Source organism: Euprymna scolopes, chromosome 34 (assembly GCF_053919585.1).
Source record: "Euprymna scolopes isolate OS-2025 chromosome 34, ASM5391958v1, whole genome shotgun sequence".
NCBI classification, from domain to species: domain Eukaryota; kingdom Metazoa; phylum Mollusca; class Cephalopoda; order Sepiida; family Sepiolidae; genus Euprymna; species Euprymna scolopes.
In genome coordinates, this window is record NC_136515.1 from 57,103,390 (window position 1) to 57,126,445 (window position 23,056).

At 30.8% G+C, this 23,056-nt stretch overlaps 1 protein-coding gene across 3 annotated transcripts in view; it reads left to right on the forward strand.

The window, feature by feature from the left end:
• LOC145259217 (uncharacterized) overlaps nucleotides 1–23,056 on the forward strand; it is a 304,488-nt gene that overhangs the window by 199,657 nt on the left and 81,775 nt on the right. The window lies entirely within an intron of this gene.

Below are 23,056 nucleotides of genomic sequence, written 5' to 3' on the forward strand. Positions count from 1 at the left end.
TTGGATTTTTTCATTATCCGTTTTCTATGCTTATCGGAGGCATTTCGATGCAAAAACTATTTACAGTTAAAGAATATTACACGATCGGAAGTTGGAATATTACATTGGCGCTGTGTTTTCCCAAAGAGGATTCAACTTTAATTTCTCAAAATTGCTTTACAACTAAATTTTGAAAAATAAATATTATTAATAATTTTTGTATCTACAGACACTTGTGTTTCATGTTTACGTACTTTTCAGTGTAGAAAGTAATAGTTATTACTGATCAGGAGATTCAAAAGGTCATCCTTAAATTTATTAGTCTTTGACAGATTCTCTTCTTCTTATTCTTCTTCTTCTTCTTCTAATAATAATAATAATAATAATAATAATAATAATAATATATATATATATATATATATATATATATATATATATATATATATATATATATATATCACCAGTCTGATGAGTCGTAGACGACGAAACACGGGTCAGTGGATAATTATATTTTAAAAACAATACATATGTTGCCCCTCCCCCCATATGTGGGTACCAAATTGGTTTTATTCCCAACTCGCATTTAGGTAAAAATGCGCTTTCGTATAAATAATTGAATTCATTCAGAAAGTATCGCTAACAAAACTATATATATATATATATATATATATATATATATATATATATATATATATATATATATATATATATATATATATATATATATATATATATATATTAGTAGCGTTCGTATATGTGTTCAAAGAAATATATAAATCCATTTTAGGTTATTTCTTGCAAAGGAGGTCTGTGTGTACACATATCCTGGTCAACAAATATATAAATCCGTAATATATTAAAGAAGATTGCACATTCAATTTTATGCGTGATTTATATATATAGCATTTTACAAACGAAATCTGCACTAAATGAGTGACTTTATTTGCATATTACATTAAAGAAAATCTGGATCTTATTAATTATTTCCTGTAATAGAATCGTTTTAATTGTACTATTTAAAAATATCATTTAAAATTTATTTAGTAAGTTTATTTTTAATTCGATTTATAATTGATTTATTTTTTATTATTAATAAAACACGTTAATTCTCATGTTTAACTATGAGAATTATTTCCCTTTAAGCTAATAATTTCAAGGAGAATAACTCGCATAGTTAAATTGTTTGGAATCCGGAAGTAATTTTTTATTTAAACTCTGAGAATTACAATAAGCTCGGCGTTATTAAATGCCCGCTGTACTTGATTTGTTTTAATTTAGAAATATTCTCTAAAGTTGATTTATTATTTTGGTACTTGTACAGTTTAATCAAGACATTAAAAAATGAAAATATCGAAAAAAGGTTATATTGTATGTATCTAATGTAAGATCTCCGAAAATAAAAATTTCATTTAATTTGATCGAGTAGGTTTTTTTTACAGTGGAAAAACACGTTCTTATGAGACCGCGTTGAAGTCAGCCATTATGGAATTTGTTTAATACGTCACGGGGAGATAACTCCAGTTAAAGCGCCGACACTCCCTCCCCATCTTTATTACTAGCTTTTCTTCCCAAAAATCGAACCTATTGCTCGGTATCATAACAAATTGTTTTCTTCGGTGTAAAAAAACCTACTTGATGAAATTAAGTTAATTTTTTTTTTCAGAGAACTTCATTCCATAACGGATATGTGCAATATAACCTTTTTTCTTCGGTATTTTCATTTTTTTAATCTCTTGATTAATCTGTTCAAGTACCATTATTTCTATTTTTAATTTTATTATTTTGCATTGAAAACGAAGGTAATATTTTAAATTTTATTTTCAATTACTTAATTTTTAAGAAAGTTTTTTGTGTGGTGATCCGTTTCTTTTCTGTTTTATGCATTCAGTAATTTTCTTCTTTTTTTTTTTTTAAAGAAATTTAATGTTTTCTTTCTTTAGAACAAAAGGTGAACATGCGTTTGAAGCAAAAATAAATTATTTTCTCAAATTTTTACAGAAATTCTCCATAAACAGACATTTGCTATGACGATGTACTTCATAAGATTTTTTTAAAACATACTTTACGAAAAAGTGATTAACAAACTTCAAACTGCGATTTCATAAATTGATAAATTTATGACATCTACTATGGGGATAGAGAGAAATAATTTTAAATAATGTCCTCATTTATTTGCATCCCCAGGAGAGCAGAGTTAGTCAGAAGCGGATTTTAATGATGGCATCTACAACAAAACTATTTGCCTAATTGAAGAAAAAGTTCTCCTTAAGGGCGGGGACCTGGATATGACCTAAAACTATATCCGATGGTGAGGCCCCAGCTTGCGGGCCTTGGGGAGTGTGGAGCCACCCTTTAATTGCCATTGCTCTCAGGTCCACTCTGACCCGAAGTGGTAGTACCTGTTAGGGTCCCAACTATGGGTTAAATAGAATCCGACTTTAAAAAACAAATATACTCCATTAAAAAGTCGTTCCTCAAAATCACTAGATTCGGCATTAAATAACCTGAAAAAGGTTGATATGCCGTAAAACAAAAACAACCAACCAACCTGAAGTGCGGTCAGCCATTGGTAAGCTATGGATTACCTGCACTGAGACAAGAAAGTGATGAAAAAGAGAATATCAACGTGAAGTAAATTACAATATTGAAGAACTTACCCTACAAGCAGAAAATACACAAAAAAAAAAAAAAAAAAAAGCCTGACAGATTATCAAAGAGAAGTTTACAATTCATTCATGGCAATGTTGGAAGCACAAGGTGAGATGAATGAAAACATGATGTTTCTTGATACTCCGGGTGGCATGGGCAATATTTTTGTAATCAATTTGATCCTTGCAAAGATTGTTTTGTCTTTTGGAGAATTTACTTTTTTAAATGTTTTAATTTTATATTGGAATTTTTTTTATTGGAATTTTTTCTTTAAACGAAATAAATTAAATATGAAGATTAGATCCATGCGAAAGATTGTGCTTGCAACAGCATCCAGTGGCATTGCTGCCACTCTACTTCAAGGTGTTCGCACTCTTTACAGTACTTTTAAAGAACGCTTGGATACTCATCGAATGGATCAGTAGTAAATTCCCGATTCTGATACAATTACCGATTCCGGTTCTTTAGAACTATCTAAATATTTAACTATAAAATTGTCATTTATTCAATTACACTAAAAACATGTGTTAAATGTGCATATATATATTTTCAAACATAAAAACACGCTCGGCGATATATAGATTTTAGTTTTACTGGTAATTTAAAGTAAGTACATATTTATTGTTTTATTATTACGACCAGCAATGGAAAGTTTTTCTTTAAATAAAAAAAGATAATTTAATGGAGTGTTGTTAGCAGAAAATAGAAACAATTTTTAATGATTATAATACCGATTTCGATACCGCCAAAAGTTCCACTTTTTCCGATTCCAGTTAATCGTCCCAAGAGTAAGTGACTTTGTGATATATATATATATATATATATATATATATATATATATATATATATATATATATATATTTAGTAGAAATGGTAATTAATAAAAACTGAAGAAAGTGCTCAATACTGTTGTAGAGCAAATATGCGTTTTATTTTTATTACCGTATCTTTCTGTTAAGTTACATTATTGTTTCAGCTACCCGGCCGTTTTGTTTTTGTTTTTTTGTTTTTTGTTTTTTTGGCCGTCTGTAGCTTCCTCAGACTTTTACAGAAATGTTCGTTATGATGGAATGAAAGAGTGAATGATATATATATATATATACATATATATATATATATATATATATATATATATATATATATACACATATATATATATTGTCAGAAAAAACACGAGTGTTTTTTTTTTTAAAAGTGGACATAATTTTGAAATTCGTTAAAACTAATGTTTTACTTACCAAACAACCGTACAATACAGTTTAGTTTCAAACCAGCTTTTCACTAAAAATAAACCCACTAACTTTTAAAATATAAATAAATTCAATAATTCTAAAAGGTTTAAATATTTTAATAGTATGTCTACTTTGTTAAATATATAAATTCGTGTGAACTCAAAGGGTTGAAAAGATAAACAAACCGAATGCTAGCAGGAGATATTTATTACCGGTGAATGACGAAAAGATATCCAGTAACTAAAACGACGTTTAATAAGTCGTCATTTGTATTTTAAACTATATATTTTCATGCATTTTATTTTTGTTTTTAGTCATTTGATTTAATATAATATGAAAATAAATAATAAACTTAAAAATATCAATTCTTTAATAGACTTTTTTTTTGTCATTAAATCTCGTTTTTAATTTTGTGGATACATATTTACAGCCATTACGACTAAAATAACAAATTATGATGTTTTTAAATTCAATTTAGCAAATAAATACAAAATTTTGGAAAAAATATTTTGTGGGCTAATTTCTGGTGTTATTTTGCAACTTTCCTCGGGTTATAGTTCCAAAATCGATCCACCCTAATATATATATATATATATATATATATATATATATATATATATATATATATATATATATATATATATATATATATATATAATGCTCCTCATCTTGAGTTGAGCATATTGGGAAGTGATACACGAATTACCATAAGCGTACTAAGCGATGCTTTTTGTGTAAACAAATCGAGCTTAGGTATTTCGGATGGTGTCAAAATATCGTTAATACACTACTCGCACAGCAGCCGCCGATTAGCGTAATGGCGATTGGGTTTTGATCCTAGCTTACGGTAGTTGCCTGTCTAGCCGCACTGATGAGCTGTGATACAGCGAAACAGTACTGTATGTGGATGACTATATATATATATATATATATATATATATATATATATATATATATATATATATATATATATAAAGTAGTGGTTGTGTGAAAAAAGTGTATATTTAAAAGAGTGTAGCCATTTTCTTCTTCGTCCGGTATATATTACTACTACTACTATTATTATTATTATTATTATTATTATTAGTAGTAGTAGTAGTAGTAGTAGTAGTAGTAGTAGTAGTAGTAGTAGTAGTAGTGGTATTAGTAGTAGTATCTCTTCTTTTTCTTAATGTTCTTTATTCTTCTTCTTACTTGTTCGTTTCTCTTTTCTTTATTTTTTCTGGTTTTTCTTTCCTCTTATTATTTTCTTTTTCCCTTCTTCTCTTTTTCTACTTTCTTCTTGTTTTATATTCTTCTTTTTCTTTTGTTGCTGTTCTTCTCTTTTTTCTACTTCTTATTTTTTTTCTTTTTATTCTCTTATTGCTCTTGCGTTTCTTTTTCTTTTTCTCTTCGATTTTCTTCGTTTCTTATTCTTATTATCCTCATTCTTCTTCTTTCCTCACCTTTTTCTCATTCTACTTTTCTTCTTTTTCTTCTTCTTCTTCCCTCACCTTTTTCTCATTCTTCTTCTTCTTCTTCTTCTTCTTCTTCTTCTTCTTCTTATTATTATTATTATTATTATTATTATTATTATTATTATTATTTGCTATGCACTTTAAAATCTAAAGGGCTTCATTTCTATTGACATTCAAACGAGTGTTCATCAATGCGCATGCGTAGTTTAGTATTTACAAAGGAAGTCGTGCGCAAACCGGTTTGATTGGATGAAAAAATGAATTATCGGTGTCTTTTGATGGGTTCTCGTATCGTTGGCCGTGGTTATAAGAGATTTAAAAATCGAATAACAAAAGAGGACATCTCATTAGGTTAAAACCGATGCAACTCTCCGACACGGGTGAGAATTTTTTTTTTTTTTTTTTTTTAGATTTTATTCATAAAATTCTTTCAAACAAGGGGTGAACTTAAAGGCAATTTATTTTAAAAAGGGCAAAGGCTTAATTTAATATCAAGTTAATGAGACTGAAATTAATGTTACCACCCATTTTTGCTGGCTCAAAAGAATCAGATTTTTGGAGGATGAAATTACTTTTTTTGTTTGTTTGACTTAAAGCAAAAATTGCAAATTTAAAAAAAAAAAGAAAAGAAAATGAAGTGTATGGGTTACGTAACAAAGGCTATAAGTTTGAATGAAAACTTTGAGTTACACCTAAAAGTTAAGTGTGAGCCAGCACACGGAATTTGGCAATATCAGATGACTTCCAGATAGTAAAAATTCTTTGTCTTTCGTGGCGCCTCAATGAGGAGAGTAGACGCGAAAGCCGTTCGTCCCCAAATAGTCCGATTGGTGAGACGAGTGGTTGCACGAGGCAACTATCGTTTGATATGCTCTAACTGAATCTACGTCTCTTTCATGTATTCGTTCTACTTCTCTCTTTCTCTCGTTCTCTCTCTCTCTCTTGCTTTTTCTCTTTCACACACACGCGCATATATATATATATATATATATATATATATATATATATATATATATATATATATATATATATATATATATGTGACTACTTCCTTTAATCACATAAATTAATATACGAAGATATAATTTTATGCGTAAATTTTCAGTATTTACTTCAATAGTGCTCAATACATAGATAGAGCTAGGTAGTAAGTTATGAAAATATATATGGCAATTTAGCTACACAGAATATTCCGTGTTTCATTTTCGTGAGAATTCGTCAGGCATGTTCTGTGTTGCTTAATTGACATATATGTTTTCATAACTTACTCTCTCTCTCTCTCTCTATATATATATATATATATATATATATATATATTATCTCTCTCTCTCTCTCTCTCTCTATATATATATATATATATATATATATATATATACACACACACGCATATATATATATATATATATATATATATAAATGCTGCCTAAATGGACCGATAGTTTATATATATATATATATATATATATATATATATATATATATATATATATATATATATATATATATATAACTGAAAAGAGTCACATTAAAGACGATGGGGTTGCTGCTAGAGACGCCATTGTTTTCTTAATACTATTAACGTTGACAATCACTTGTGTGAGGTCACACGGCGCTAAATATTGCCTTAATTACGTCAACCTCGCAACACCTATAAGATTTTGACAGGAACACTATGACGAGCATATAATAATGCTTAATAAATATGTTATAGTTTCGATTACTGATGTGTGCGTATATTCTTATATACCCGTTTCGCCCTTGCTGTGAATCGACGTTATTGCTTGTCTGTGGAATGATCGCGTTGGTTTTACTTTATCTATCTATCTATCTATCTATCTATCTATCTATCTATCTATCTATAGAGAGAATTTATTTATACAACCATTATAGACCAAATTCAAAAACATTCACTCTTGTTATACGAAGATTCCAGCAAATTATAATAAAGAAAAAGGAAGATGGGAACTACAAAGACGGAATATATAGGCTAAGATGGGAAAAGTGGGGAAAAGGGGATTATGTGTACATTTGTCAGTTTGAAATTCAAAAAATGTTTGGAAACAAATATATTCTTTAAATATTAAATAATAAGTTTAAACTGATTCAATATATATATATAGGGTAACCCAAAAAAATAGAGAACATTCAATTGTTTTCTGAGCATTTTACAGTCAACGGAGAAAAAAAAAGGCCAAATGTATATATATATATATATATATATATATATATATATATATATATATATATATATATATATATATCACCACTTATGAAGGCCTAGAGGGCACTCCAGGATAAAGGTTAAAGAGTGTACAGTAATCAATTGGACAATATAGTAATTTTTAGTAATGGAAATTTGGTTAATTTGTTAACTTAAGGTGAACAGCTCATCAAGAACTTGTTTACGTTGGACTTGAAGACAATCATATTGTAGTCAGCTTGAAAGCAGGAAAACGGAAGACAGTTCCACAAGCGTGCAGTTCTAAGAAAGAAGCTTTGTTCATGGAATCTACGTTTAGGTTTAGGCACAGATAACGAGTGGGGGGATTATTGATAGTGTTTTCAGCTAGACAAGTGTTTCTTGTGAAAATCTGGTGAGGGGGACCATAGATTTGAGCTCAGTCGAGCACTTGCCATAAAAGTAACGATAAAGCAAAGACAAACTCGCAACTATGAGAAAGAGGTTGCAGGGAAGAGAAAACGTCATCTCTTACGAGGCTACGAAGTCTAAGACCAGCATATTTTATCGACGCACACATATGAAGACTAATAGGTTTAACATTAAACACTGTCTCCATTACGGATTCACAGCACCACGCACTTCCGGTAAGAATTTAAATAATAACCGAACCGATATCGCATTAGCTAAAATTATACAAAAATATCGACAAATAATTTAAAAAGATAATCAAAAAATTAAATTAAATAGATGAATAAATAAAAAAATGGAAATGTCTATAGTAATATAAATAAAGACACCTATATCTAAACTCTTTTCTTGCTTTACAGCTACCCCGCTTACACATCTATTTCCGCCATACGATAATACAATGCTTTTCTTTGGTCCCTTTCTTTTGAAAAAGAGATGTTATTCTCGGAATATTAAGACCTCCACCATCTCAGTTATATCAAACAGTAAGTTCATATTTACTGATTTATATTATGACTAGCCTGGGTGCCTGGTGTTGCCGGTTGTTTGGAGGTGTGTGTAGAGCAAAAAAACAAAAACGTGGTAGTAAGCACGAAGGCAGAAAAGAAAATGAAAGAAAACCTGACCTCTTACCCTTACTCCATAACGCGACTGGAACTTCGGAACCTTAAAATTAGGCATAGTCAATCCAACCGATATGATGACTTGAAAAAATGGCTCGCAAAAAACGATCCCTCCTGGTTGTCCAATTGAGTGTGAAGGAATTAATGTTTTGGGCCAATTTTTCGATATTTGTCATCCGAGAGGTCGAGCTTCAAAATGATACCGATTTTGTGAAAATCCGTCACCTCTGTCGAAAGTTTTAGGCAGACATACAAGCGTACATACATATATTTAAACAGACAGGTGAGATTTATATTATGGAAGGTTATCTTGAAAAGTAAATAGATCTACAAAGAGATCAACTTCTATTTCCTTAAATGGTTTTTGTGTATATATTGGTTGAATTTATATGTATCGGGGATATAAATGTAAGTAGTAAGAGTTATTAGTAAGACTAGGACATTCAGAGTTAGGTCGAGCTATATTTATAGTCATATTGTTAGTAGGATGTCTAAGAGTTTAAATGTAGTTTGATCGATATAGAGGCCCTGAACGTTTAAAGATTATGAATGTGGTGGTTAAGTTTGGGGTTCTTGTGGCTTCGGTAAGTTCATATATATAGGGGATGGGCGCCTAATTCGGTGTTTTGGGCAATGGTTATGTCTAACCTTCTTTTCAGTGTCAGGGGTATTGCAAATATAGATAGATATGTACATGCAAACACATACACGCATATGTATCCAGATATAGATATACCTGCATACGTACGTTCACACATGTATACATATACATACACACATACATATACACACCAACACCCAGAAGTACACATACGTCTGTATGCGCGCATAGGAATATATACACAAAAATATATCTATGCATTGTATTGGATGTATTGGAACATGTTTTATCATGTGTCTACCTAAACTCCCTTTATTAACTACACCCTTTTATTTTTTATCCTAACTTTACCTTATTTACTTAGTATAAACAAACACATATCTATGTATATGTATATGTCTGTATATGTATGTATATATTTATGGATATGTATGTTAATATATAAGTGTATTAATGTTTGTGTACATGTGTGTATGTATGTATATATACAACAATATCCTACTGAAGATATATGTCTATACATATATGTATGTAAGTATGTGTATGTGTGTGCATATATATATATGGGTATGTGTATATATATATGTGTGTATATATGTATATATGTGTATACGTGTATATGGGTGTGTGCATGTGTGTGCATTTATTGGCATGTATGTTTCCGCGTACTTTCTGTATATATTTGTATGTGCGTATGTGGCTGTGTGTATATATGTAGATATACTTTTATATATACGTGTGTATCTGTGTGTGTATATATATATACATATATATGTGTGTGTATGTACGTGTTTATATGAGTATGTATGTGTGCGTATGTGCGCGTGTATTGGCATATGTATTTACTCATAACTGCCTAAAACAATTAATTGTCGAATGTGCGTTTGGACATGCCGTAGCCACTGCGAGCGTTCCAAGATGAAACCCTTGCCAAACGCATGTGACACGTTCACTAATCCTTTCTCTCTCCCTTTCTCTCCCTCTCTCCCTCCCATCAATTCATATACTCCAGTGCATAGCTAAACAATTTTACTAAAAACAGCCAAATCTTAAACCCGAAAATTGAAATTCCTCCACCTCCTCCCCTTATCCCTCCCTTTTATCTCCCCCTCTCCTCCTCCCTATATCACTACATCTTCAACCACGCCTTGCTGAATGTACTAACCCCCACCCCATACACTACAATCTAATATATTTTAAACTTAAAAACTTAATTATTGTCGATCTCCGCCCCCTTATTTTCTCTTCCCTTCTTTTTCTTTCTTTTTTCTTTCTCTCTTGTATTTCTTTTAAAATCGTTCTTCCAAATAATATTAATAGCCATTTCTGTAAGGTCTAACGAGGCTGCTGGATCGTAAATATGATCCAGCAACCGAAACATATGTAACTGAACAGGTAGAACGGTAATAAAAAATAAAATATATATATAAAGCTGAACGTCTGTGTGTGTGTGTGTGTGTGTGTGTGTGTGTGTGTGTGTGTGTGTGTGTGTGTGTGTGTGTGTGTGTGTGTGTGTGGTCACGAATAGGCTCCTATATGGTTGACTATTTTAAAAAACTGATTACATATAATGATAGAAGATGTATCGAGGATCAGGAATGGGTATGTTTGATCCGGCAGAACGGTGGTTCATAAAAATGTTGGGGTCTGCGTTCGCGCCTGACCCCCAAAGAATGGAAATAAAAAATGAAAAAAACGTTTACAAGTGTTTTTGATATAGATGTACAAAAGAATACTTTGATAAGTATGTTTCAACTTAAATAGGGATGGTATAATAAAATTGTGGGGTCTGCGTTCGCGCCTGTACTCTATGAAAATATGGCACGAACTTAAACAAAGACTTTTCATATCTATTTGCGTAAGTATACTTTGATAATTATGTTTCAGTTTGAAGAAATATGGTATAATAAAATTATTGGGTGTTCGTTCGCGCTTGACCTCCATAGAAGCTAAATATGTCACAAAGTTTAACAAGGTTTTTTAAAAGGGGTGAGGGTCCATAATAACCCCTTAACTTTAATCTTAATTCACGTTAGCTTTTATTTATTTTTTTGAGTTGAATCATATTGTGCCTAATAAATTCCCGTCATAAATTCACGCTCTTATTAAAGTGAAAGCCAAAAAAAAAAGTCGGAACTTTAGACAATTCTCGACACAAATTTTGAATAACTCTGTTTTTTCCTTCTCCACTTGCATGTGGCACTCTTTCGAAAATAGATAAATAGATAAATAATAAAAATAAGAACGTTACTTGTTATTGTGTCAAAAGAAGGAAAAAATCCTGCTCACGTGATTACTTGTCTTTTTAAAAACATTTACATAACCTTTTTATTTTTATTTATATATCTGTTTAAGCTTTTTTGTCAGTGTACTAGAAGGAATTCAGTTGATTACAGCCCTTTCTGCGTGTTCTTTACATTACAATAGTACAACCCTGAATCCGACGGCGCAATACTACACCGTTCAATACTGTAAAACTGAAACGAAGCTGTTCTGCTTGAAAAGGACGTCATTTTCTTCTTATTCATATTGATATCGATTCTTTGCTTTAAAAAAACTAAAGTAATTACGTGTTTACTTTTTTAATATCCCATTTTGCTGTTTCGAATTATTTTACTAAAGTAAGTAAAGCTTCATTATTTTTCAAAACTGTTTTTTGTTTCTTTGTTTTTCGACATTCCGTCGATATTGTTTAGTAAGAGTGTTTAGCAGAAAACCCAACAAACGACTACACGAAAAAATAAATATACAAGAAATAAATGTTACCAAAGTCAATAAAAGTTCAGTTCATGTTTTTTTTTGTTTTGAAATAGTTTTTAATGCTCTTTACTTGAAATAATTTCAGCGAACCGAAATTAAAACGAAATTTGAGGCGATAACTACTTAAATGAATTTTTATATAAACTACACATGCCATAATCGAATATTCCTCAAGTACAAAATAACGGAAAACATTAAAATATGTTTATAAATATTCCTTACGTTGAAGGAACTCTCTTAAATTGTTAACACAGAATGCTCAGGTGCCCCTCCTTCAAATTGAAAACGGGGCTCTCCATTTCAAAGTCGGTGCCATTTTTATTTTTTTAAACCGGTTCGTGAATTAAAAAAATGTTTTGTTTTTTTTTTTACAAACTACTTAAAAATACAAACCAATTAACTTTTCTACCATAAAAGTAACTTTTATTGGCTATGGTAATATTTATTTCTTGTATATATATATATATATATATATATATATATATATATATATATATATATATATATATATATATAGCAAGGGAACATCATTTTGTTGGTCACTCTTGTCTACGAATGAAAAAAAGTTGATATAAAAAATATATTTTCGCGAAAATTATCTTTACTTTCCTCATATTTTGCTCAGGGTAAAATTTTTGAGTGTCAAAACGTATCTCTTTACAACCCCCTCCTTTTTATAACCTATCATACTTTCATCAATCATAATCCATTTTCTGTAGGCTGCTTTTGAACCCAGTCAACGACGGGTACTTCTGCTAGTATATATATATATATATATATATATATATATATATATATATATATATATATATATATATATATATATATATATATTAGTGTTGTACCGATTAATCGGAATCGGAATCGGGAATCAGAAAAATCGGTAGTTTTCGGGGTATCGGAATTGGTATCGGAATCGGAAAAATTTGTGCCTAATTTCCGATTCCAAAACCGATTCTTTTAATATTTTTTATGTTAATTTTTCATTGTTGATATCGTTGATAAATATTTATTCCTTTTAAACTATTAGTAAAACTAACCTCTATAGATCATGATAACATTGAAAGAAGATCTAAATTTATTTTATCTGCGTAAAATAAACAAAATAAAACTTGAAACTTTGCGAAAATTCGCTAGATAACCTTTAGAAGAATGCAGTTTATTTTCAAGGTATTTAAAAAATTGTTTAAATTTAAAGAAATTTTTTGTCAAGAAAAATAACATCAAACATTATTGCTAATTCAATCAAAAGTAGAATATAATAGTGTTGGATTTTGTCCGGTTAGGTTTTTGTCCGCTCCCTTACTCGCATTGGCAAATATGACCAGGAATATGAAAAGGATTGGCCTTGAATTGAATTTGAAATGAGCTCGTGAAATGTCATGCTTCCGTGTGATTTTCTTTGATTCTGCCGGTATCATTTATGCTTATAGTTAGGGATTCCTACGGCGGCGCCAATACCGTCTAGAGCCCACCAATCTCACTCCTCTATATAAGGTCACTAACTGAAAGTATTTGGGGATAATTAACATCAGGCACCGCCAAAACTGGGGGGGGGGGCGGTAAGTACTTTTTGACGGACCTGGTACTGGCCAGCCTCAGCGTTAATAATACATTGAAATTTTCGTCACTGAAAAATATGTTTTTTTGGCCTGTTTAGTTTTCCATAGTTTGCTTTTTATTAAGTACAAACGTAAACATTGTCTAGATCGACGCGAAGTAACTGGTTACCTATATGAATAAGTGGAATTATTTGAAATCCAGGTACTTATATTATAATATTTTTGCATATTCTTATAGAAAATAACCCTAAATCTTAGTTAGACAACAAATAAATAAATTAATTATTTCAAAAACCTTTTTTTTTTTAAATATTTATGTACGTTTTTTGTGCAAGACAAAAAAATGTCAATTGTTAACTTTTTGGGAAAATTTAACATTTAAAATTTAATTAAAAATAGTAGAAAAAGTTTTACATTATTCTGTTTTCTATATAATAAAATTCAGGGTTTTATCTTTCTGGAAAAGAAAAAGTTACTCAGAAATAATGGATTTTAATAAATGTAATTTCGTTTTAAAAAACAACAACAACAACTTGATTTTTCGGCCATTTTTGGCGGTGTCTAATTAACATATTCGATACCCGTTTGGCTTCGACAATTTGGCAACATAAAATGTAAGTGTATTTTTAAATAACTATTTTAAAGATATTCAAAATGTGTTTCATGGTTTGAAAATTAATTACCAGCATATTTTTACTTTATTTTTGTTTAATATTTATTTTAATGTGATGGAAAAGTTCGAATTGCTTTTTGTTTTTTTTTGTTTTGTTTTTTTGTAAAAGTCAAATATATTCTTTTGTTAGGTAGAAGTGTAACTTATCTTGCCTTTGGTAACATTTATTGGGTGGGTTTCTACTAGTGTATTGTTTAATTTTTAATTTTTGAGTCATTATCGAGAGTTAAAAGTCGTATGTCGGCGTTTTTTCTTGTTCTCACATAACATCAGGTGAACATAGTTACATTTCTTGGGTGCGTTTCTATCAGTACTTTGATTTCTGATTTCTGAGCTATTATCGAGGCTCAAATATGGCTTAAATAATATCACCATTTTTATTTGGTTTTAACTCAATAGGCTTCACACTACCATTATTTTAAGTTAAAAACACTTTAAAATAAGTTAAAGTGCAAAAAAAGAAAAGAAAAAAATTATCCAGGTAGTTGAAAATGTAGCTTCGCTTGTTTTTCGTAACATTTATTCGTTGTGTATTCATTTATTTCGCCCCCTTTTCTTCCTTTCTTATTTTGAAAAATCATCCACCAGACGAGAAGCAAAAAATAATAAATTTAAGAATTTATAGTGTCTGTTTTACAGGTAAATTCAACAGAAAATGAGCCTCCATATCCAAGTAATTCTAACGTTTAAGGACAGTTAACCAAAGATTGCTATAATATGTAAGTTCTGTGCGTTTGTGTATGTGGGAGGTTATTTTTTAAGTGATAATATGCGGGTTTTATGAACTTACCAGTCTAACTTAGGGTAAGTTGTAAAAGAATTTAATGAACAACCATAATAATTTATAATGGCCTGAAAATGAAAACGATTTTACTTTAAATATATATACTAAACTGATCCCACTCTCTAAATTTTATATTAGTTGGTTTCTTTTTTTTTTTTTTTTTTTTTAAATATGTTCACATAATCGCCTAAAAATGTAGAATCTCATTTTGTCTGGCGTGGGTGAGTTAGTTTACGTGTGATTTTATTTATTTGTCGTCCCCTACCCAAAGGTAGTCTTAGACACAAGGTCGGTCTTTAATATAGGAAATCCAACTCTTTATTATTTGTATTATCACGGACTTAGGGTTAGTAGTAGGAAAGGGCTGTGTCGTTTATAAAATGGAGAATGGAACTTTTCTTTGCGCAACAAAAAGTTATAATTGCGATGGACGAAAAATAAAAACGGAATAAAAACACCGATAATTTCACGAGAATACATTATTTACATCTTCGTACCGTTTTACACGTAACTATTTAAAAATGAAATATAAACATTGCCTATAAACACTCGTGATTATAAAAAAATAAATAAATATAAAACGAATAGGAATTTAAAATAGAGGGTCAATTTCACAAATAAATTTAACGTAAAATGAGCTGCTTTTCCAAAACATTGTAGTGTGTTACCAATTTTAAATTATGTGCGCTTATTGGAGGAGGGGTGTCTACTTTTTAAGCGATTACACATGGCTTTACAACGTCGCAAATCAAACTTGATTTAGTGGGAAACAATTTAGTTAACATCCATAAAGAATTAAGGTAGCCAGAAACGATGATCATTTTACGTTAAATTTATATTTGAAACTAATCTCACACTCTAAATTCTAAAATGATCGCGGTACTTCTGCAGTTTACGTCCCCCATTAAAAAACGAAAATTAAAAAATCGGATCGGCATCGGAAATTTTGAAATGAATCGGTAATTGCATCGGAATCGGGAAAAATTTTGGAATCGTCCCATCACTAATATATATATATATATATATATATATATATATATATATATATATATATATTTAAAGAAAAAATAGAAAAAACCGAATGAAATTATTAAAAAATCAACGTTTCATCCCTGTTTCAGAGGATATCTTCAGGATAATTGAAATAAAAATGTGATAAAAGAAAAAGTCATAGATCGTGCGAAAAAAAGACAGTTTTTTAAAATCTTTTTTTTTTTTTTTAAATCTTTTTTCGCACGATCTATGACTTTTTCTTTTATCACATTTTTATTTCAATTATCCTGAAGATGTCCTCTGAAACAGGGACGAAACGTTGATTTTTTAATAATTTCATTCGGTTTTTTCTATTTTTTCTTTAAACATAACGTCAACCACCGCTGGTATATTTTTTCATTCCTTATACATATATATATATATATATATATATATATATATATATATATATATATATATATATATATATATATATATATACACATATATATATATATATACTTTTTCTAATTAAGCCGATGATGAAGGTTCTCATACTGGTGTTCTCTCTTTTTACTATTAGGTCCCATTTGACTGGGGACAGACTTTTCTTTGGGTTACTGCACTGACCAGAAAAGAAATCAATTTTCATTATTTCAGCTGTTTTGAAGGCTTTCCTATCGGATTATATCCATCGTCACGCTGGACTTATTTTGGACTCCAATCTCTCTAAACAACTATTTTGCATTTCGAATAAACTCGAGAGGATTTTCATGCAAACTGTAATGTTATACACGGTTTATATATATATATATATATATATATATATATATATATATATATATATATATATATATATATACGTTTTATTTTTTATTACCGTATCTTTCTGTTAGGTTACATTATTGTTTCAGCTGAAACAATAATGTAACTTAACAGAAACATACGGTAATAAAAATAAAACGCATATTTGCTCTACAATAGTATTGAGCACTTTCTTCAGTTTTCATTAATTACCATTTCTACTATATATATATATATATATATATATATATATATATATATATATATATATATATCCGACAATTTTTCACTTCTTTTTTTTATTTAGCAATTTATAACTACAATAAATTGCGGTTTCACTTAATTCCTTAACTAGCAAATTTTAGCATTGCTACAAATATAATTTGCTAATTTCTTTATGTCATCTGATGTGAAGAATAACAAGAATAGTATTCTTTGAAACTTCGCGGAATAAGGACTTTGTAAATTGTTTTTTTTTTAGTATTCAGTTGAACAATAACTTTTGATTGTAAAGTTCAACTTACAGTTTTAATTTTCTTTCTCTTAAAATAAATATCCGATTCCATTAATCACATTTTTGTCAAATTGTAACTTTCACATTTGTTTTTCACTATTGCTTCATAATTTCATAATTGCGACTTTAACTTTATCATCTTACAGATCCAATCTGTGGTAATATATAATTTCGTTATTTATGGATTGCAACTCAATTTCTTGAAACCCATTGATAAATTAAAGCTTCGTGTTGCTTATGAGTACGAATCCCGACGTGCGTCATATGCAAGGAACAAATGAAGTGTTTAGTGACGAACGGGCGAAGGGTGCGTCGGTCAGGTTGCTTCAGTCTTGAAAACCAGGAAAGCCAAAAAAGAAGGAGTGAGTTTATTGTTAATCGCCTGAGGCAGGCAATGCCAACGGGCCGACTCAAGCAGTTTTTTCGTTTATAGGGCACTACCCCCTGTACTCTAACTTTTTAATCCCTACTTTCTGACCTTGTGTCACACATTCCTGTGACGAAAGGGAGGTAAATATACACTTGCTTGCACTCGGCATTGTTCAGAAAGTCGTTTAAATTCTGTGTGCTTCTATTTCTGAATGTTTAAGATGAAGATTGATTATTCGTATTATTTGGATTCTTTGAACTACTGTTTTCATCTTGATGAGGATGGTTTAATTAGAAGTTATTCACTTGAAAGCGATCATGTTGTATTCCGTTGAGAAGCAGCCCGGCAATATTGTGTTTCACAGACGCACAGTTCTATGAAATAAACTTTGCTCGTGGGATTTTCGTTTAGTGTTAGACACAAATAGGGAGTAAGGGAAACTGTGGACAGTTGTTGTAATTAGGCGAGTATTTGTTGCGAATGTTTTACAAGTAAGACCGGAGATTGAAGCTCAGTCGAGTACCTGTCGTGATAGTATAGTTACAAGGGAGCCAACACGTTGTAGCAGAGTACGTCGCAAGAACAAGTATTAATACGACTCCTTTTTTGTAACAATAACATTTATCTCTTCATTCTCCCGCCACGCGTCACTTTTCGTTACGGCTGTAACGTCACCAACATCTCAAACGTGATCATCTTCTCTCACGTGATAGTCCTTTTTTGTATAGTCTTTTTCTTTCGATGACGTCATTTAGCGTTTGGTTGTTACCGTTCTGGCTCCAGGCACATAACAAATCTCCATTAGTAACTGATTATGAATTTCTGTTTCTCAACACGCGTTATTTTCTTACACAAATCCAGAAACACGCGCTGTTAAACACTTGCATTAGTGCTAAACACAAATTAAGGTTTTTAATGTCAGGCGAGAAACACATTGTATTAACGACGTTCTAATCAATTAAAAGAAACACTAGGAATGTGATCGATATATTATCGATACTGATTACGAAATGAAAAGATTAAGCATGAAACAAAGATCGAATATGTGAAGTCCAATCGATGATGAATTGATGTCTACGGTCAGTCTCAATAGACAACGGATACCCCCTTTAGGAGCAGCTGTGTGTGTAATCGTGGGGCAAGGTTTGCGCAATCTCAAACCTGACCTCTCCTGAATCGGCACTGTTTGAGTCCAGTGGCAAGAAGTCCAGAACGACTGGAAACAATGCCGAGATAAGCGGGGAACATCTACAGCACCTGGAAGTTCCAAATGGCCACCCATTTAGTACTGACCAGATTAAATGTAGCTTAACTTCGGTGATCCAACGGAACCGGTGTGTCAACGTGATTATGCCGATGATTAATTAATGAACAAAAAAACTGATTACTATCCTCTACTTGATAAGAGATCGATGTTTTATATATATATATATATATATATATATATATATATATATATATATATATATATATATATATACATACACACACACACACACACACATATATATATATATATATATATATATATATATATATATACACGCATATATATATACACTAGCAAAAGTACCCGTCGTTGACTGGGATCAAAAACAGCCTACAGAAAATGGACTCTGATTTATGAAAGTACTAGCGAGGGGTACCCGGCGTTGCCCGGGTGTTTGTAGGAGTGTGTGGTGTTAAATAAAAAAGAAGCCGCGGGGGGTAGGATCGAAGCCGAACCCCTGAGGCGAAGTTTGAAAATAAAATCGGCCAGCCAGAAGTGAAAGATGTTTGAAAGTCGTCGAGCGTTACGACGACGACCATGACGATGTAAGCATTGTTATAAGCGAAGTAAGAAAAGAAAACAACGTTTTAATTAAGCGGGGGGGGGGGTAAAACACAAAAAAAATAACGTAAGGCAAACGAACGAACGTTACGTGAAAAATGGTTTAAATAATACAGGGTTCAATATTTAAATTTAAAAAATCGAAAAAAAAAACCATCTCACACCACGATTCGAACCCAAAACGTTTACATAATGAACCAAGCCCTTAACTATCTGCGCTAAAGCGGCGCATATAAAGTCTGTTCGGTTTATCAACTATTTAAAGTAAATCAGGTCACGACGTCATGACGTCATCTGACGCATGCGTTGTTGACCCTCCCCCCTGTCGAATCTGTCTAGACATCTCTCTCACTCTCTCTCTCACTCTCACTCTCTCTCAATCTCTCTCTCTCTCTCTCTCTCTCTCTCTCTCTCTCTCTCTCTCTCTCTCTCTCTCTCTCTCTCTCTCTCTCTCTCTCTCTTTCACTTCGTCTGCCTTACTCTAAAGACTGGAAAATGGCGTCTGGCTGTTTTTATTTAAAAAAAAAAAACTTCGATCGTTAATATTTTTTGTAAGCGTATTTTTTTTTTACTTCACTTTTTTTTTACTTTATTTTTCGTTTAACTATCGTATCTACCTATTTTGAATGTGGTAATAACTTTGGTAACATTGCTATAGCGTAGAAGTTCATAGTTTAGCTTTAATTAATTTTTTTTTTTACCGATAACAACATTTTTAAATTGTAAATTCAGACGGCCATTAGAGGTTGCTGACGTCAAGATCACGTGACATGACTCAGCGGATTTTAAATACAAGTTGACCCAAAATAAACGGCCGCGTGTATACTTTATGTATAAGAGTTGGCGGCCGTATTTTTGGGGGCAGTTGTAAATCGATTTAAAAATATGTAATGTTTAACATTAAAATGTCACTTTTTGGGCCCCCCCTGCAGAAAATAGATCAGTTGACGCACTTTTGATGGTCACTTTGGGCCGATTTTTCGATATTTGTCGTCCGGAAGGTGGGGTTTTCATATGAGACTAAGTTTGTGAATTTTTGTTGTGTCTGTCGAAAGTTTTTAGCAGACACACAAACATACATACATACAAACACACACACATACATTTTCGCTTTTATATATATAGACTAGCAGGGCTACCCGGCGTTGCTCGGGACCGTATAAACAATGAAAAAACAAAAGCAGATATTGAACATATGTTTGATTCTTAGGGGAGAGGAATCTTTCATCTCTATGTATTATTTGTTTTATCTACCCTAGGACTGATATTGTTCATGTTTTATCCCTAGCATAGGTAATTTACAGCATGTATATGAAATTGTTTTACCTTAGGGAGAAGAGAACAGGTAATATACAACATAATGTGTCTATATTACATCCCTGGCAACGCCTAGAAACCAGCTAGAACATGTATTTCAGTCAATCTTTATTATATCCTGGGCTATGCCGGGAAACCAGCTAATCTCTTTTTAGTGACTTGACCACCAAAATACCTCCCTAAGTGTGTCCTTTCTTTTGAACTTATTAGATATAGGTATCTAGAAATGTGTGTGAAATTTTGTTGAATGCATTGTTCACTATGATTTTCTTATTGTTCTACACAATATCAACTGTAGCGAAATAACACAGTAAACTTAGTGTAGTGTTAGAATAAAGAGCAAAGGAAAAAATTAGAATCATATTTTGTAATTGCAAATCTAAATTTGCTAGCATGTACCAGTATTTGCCAGGTTGTGGAAATTTGGAACTTATAACATATGTAGTGGCCTTTTCCTAGATACCTATTGCTAAAAATTATACTTTCATTTTGTTAGAAAAATCTCTCTTCAGATGCCCTGCATCATTCAAAATAAAAACAAATATTTTTATAATTGTTTCAGTATATTGCTACACAATGTGAAAGTTTTTAACGTTTGTAAAAAAAATCATGAATGTGCTTATATTGCAAAAAAGAAAATATCAGTGCACAGTATTGAAAGTGTTTGAGATTCAAAAGTCTGTAACATTTCTACTAACTTCATAAGATGTCATGTGAGAAACTGAATTGAATATCAAGACATTATCTGAAGCGTTTTTATTTTGGTGTAACATATGTGTTTACAGTGAACCTTAACTTTTAATAAACAGATTGGTATGCAATGACATAGGCTAAGAATCTTTAACAAAATATATATAAATTGGAAAAATGTGTGAACAAATGAAAAAAAAATGATCCGCTCCACTTGATGACATCAAGCACAGTAATATTTTAGTGAAGAAAATATGAAATTGATGTTCAGTGATTAGTTTGGATGAATGAGAAAATGTAATTGTTTGATGCATAAAAATAACTCAGTTGCTGTATTTGATATTAAGCAGCAAAATATAGTGATTTGAATATTTGGGAAAACATCAAACCAGATTATGTAAAAAGAAAAAAAAAAGATGAAATTAGAAAATATATATTTTATGTTTATGAGTTCTGCCAATCAAAATTTTGTGGCAGAAATTGGGTGATTACCATGCAATTTTATTTTGGTAAAATTCTTAAATTATTAGAATGTTTATTATAATTTCTAATTAGTGACTTGTTATAATCAAAATCCGCCCTAAAGAGTGTCCTTTCTTTTATTAGGTATCAGAGTAGGTATCAAGATTTCTACTTCTATACAAATGTGATATTTCAGATCTGTACATAAAAAATTTGTTGAATATATAGGTTGAGAATTGTTCTGTGTCGCTCTCTCTCACACACACACGCATTCTCACTTTTATAGATATAATAGATAGATTACTCTAGATATATTTCCATATGTCTGAATACCCTATATACAAATTTTCAAATCTGTAGATAAAAAAATTTGTTGAGTATATAGGTTGAAAATTGTTCTCTCTCTCTCACACACACATTCTCAATTTTAGAGATATAATAGATAGATTATGCTAGATATATTTCCATATGTCTGAATACCCTATATACAAATTTTCTAATCTGTAGATCAAATATTTGTTGAATATATAGGTTGAAAATTGTTCTTACTCTCTCTCTCTCTCTCTCTCTCTCTGGCTACCTCACACACACATTCTAACTTTTATAGATATAATAGATAGATTATGCTAGATATATTTCCATATGTGTGAATACCCTATATACAAATTTTCTAATTTGTAGATAAAAAATTTGTAGAGTGCATAGGTTGAGAATTGTTCTCTCTATCTCTCACACACACACATTCTAACTTTTAAAGATATAATAGATTATGCTAGATATATTTCGATATTTCTGAATACCCTATATATAAAAATTTGTTGAATGTATCGGTTGAGAACTGTTCTCTCTCTCTCTCTCTCTCTCTCTCTCGCTCACACACACACACATTCTCACTTTTATAGATATAATAGAAAGATTATCCTAGATATATTTCTATTTGTATGAATACTCTATATACACATTTTAAAATCTGTAGATAAAGAATTTGTTGAGTATATGGGTTGAGAATTGTTCTCTCTCTCTCTCTCTCTCTCTCTCTCTCTCACACACACACACACATTCTCACTTTTATAGATATAATAGATTATGCTAGATATATTTCCATATGTCTGAATACCCTATATAC